The following is a 1,764-nucleotide window of genomic DNA, read 5'->3' as shown; positions in this document are numbered from 1 at the left end:
CTGCTGAGAACGATTTAGCTGTTAAAGAAACAGTGAAGGACTGTGGTACGCAGGGTTTGTTCCACATCGGAGGCACAGCTGCACTGGAATGGCACGGAGTGTATGTTCCTGCATGCGTTTTAGGGTACAAGATCACAAAATTTTAAGAGCCATTATACTTAGCAAGAACTTAAGATAGCTGGAGAGCAAATAAAGCAAGACTGTTCATCGGAGGTGGTGGCTTTGCTTTGCACCAGAACTGTCATTCCTGTAATTAGATTTCCAGACTGAAGCTGTTAAGGATCCACAGGCTAGCTCAATTCCCTACGGATCAGGAGCTGTTCTAGTATTTAAGCTCACAGTTTACTCTATTCCACCATCAGCCTTTACTTGTTGCTGTAAAGTCACAGATCTTCAAGTTGAGAGGAAGGAGAGTCATACTAATCCTAGAGCTGCTCTTCAGTTCCAGCTGCCGCACCCAAATTCCTTTTGGCCCACAAGGAACTAGTTACAAAATACAAGTACTATTTTTCCGGAAAACAGCATGCTACCTGGTTAATTACTGCTGGGAGTAAGTCTGGCCATAGTGCAGATCTGCCTAACTCCCTAGCTGCTCACCGTTTCAAGCTGAGCCGTTGGGTGCTGATCAGTACAGAACAGATTGGTGTGTTACATCCACACCTGGAGCGCTCTGCCCTGTATCACCACATCCCTCTCCGCTGCTATCACGGCGCGGTGTCCAAGGGAGACAACACGCTAGTTAGCATGCCAGGCAGAGCCTGCTCTTACTGCTTTTACCACCCCATCGGCCTCTACTGGCTGACTTTTGAAGACGTTTTGCCCTGTTCAAGTAGAATTTGGTGTGAAGAGGTGTAGCTTACCACTACTGCTGCTATGGTAGTGTATTTTAGTGGAGAAGACACCAAGTGCAACACCTCCCTAAGGACAGGGCTGAAGCTTTTCCAGCCTGGTGAATGCAGTCACGTAAGCATGTGACTGCCTCCTGCGGCGTGACCTCCGCACGTGACAGTGTGCTGATGCGTCCAGCCAAGAGACTGCAGCTCCCTTTTAAGTTGATTGCTAAGCCATCCATGTTAGGTGCTTTGGCACACGTTTCCCTTTTCCTGCCTGGCATCCTCGGCTGTCAGATAAAGAAACCTGACACTATTAGTGGGAGCGCGTTACTACTGACCAGTCCCCAGCCCCAAGATATTAAGACTAGAAGCACACGGTGGATACTGCAGTTTTACATTTATAGTTGGACTTTTATAATATTCAAGATTAGCACAAGATTCATAACCATAAATTATACATTGTTATCTAAGTACATAAAACGTTAATGATACATGTATTTGAAGAGTGGCACGAAGTAATAGTACATCCCTGTTGGCATTCTCAAAGGAAGAGGTGGGTGATGGACGCGATGTCGATACTACTGCAGCATAGCAGAACTGTCACTGCACCCTGGTCAACTCAGGTGGTGCTGGCACTGCCCGCCAGCCAGGGTCAGAACATGGTGTGGCAGGAAGCCAATGCCAGAATCAGTTAAAGGTGCAAATAAGTCAGGATTATGGCCCTCCCTACTGCCTCAATGTTTTCGCAGCATGTCCCCCTTCCCCAACCCTGACACTGTGCTCTTGCATCTCTAGTACTCTGGCAGCCCGTGCACACTCCTGCGTTCACCTGCCACACGCAGCTGAGGTTTCCTTTAGTACCATCTAACGTCAACAAGTAACATGCTCTCTTCTTGTTAAACAAAAAGGATCTGGGAAATGTTTGCTCTCT

Source organism: Eurypyga helias, unplaced genomic scaffold (genome assembly GCF_000690775.1).
Source record: "Eurypyga helias isolate BGI_N326 unplaced genomic scaffold, ASM69077v1 scaffold15873, whole genome shotgun sequence".
NCBI classification, from domain to species: domain Eukaryota; kingdom Metazoa; phylum Chordata; class Aves; order Eurypygiformes; family Eurypygidae; genus Eurypyga; species Eurypyga helias.
This window is presented reverse-complemented; position numbering follows the sequence as displayed.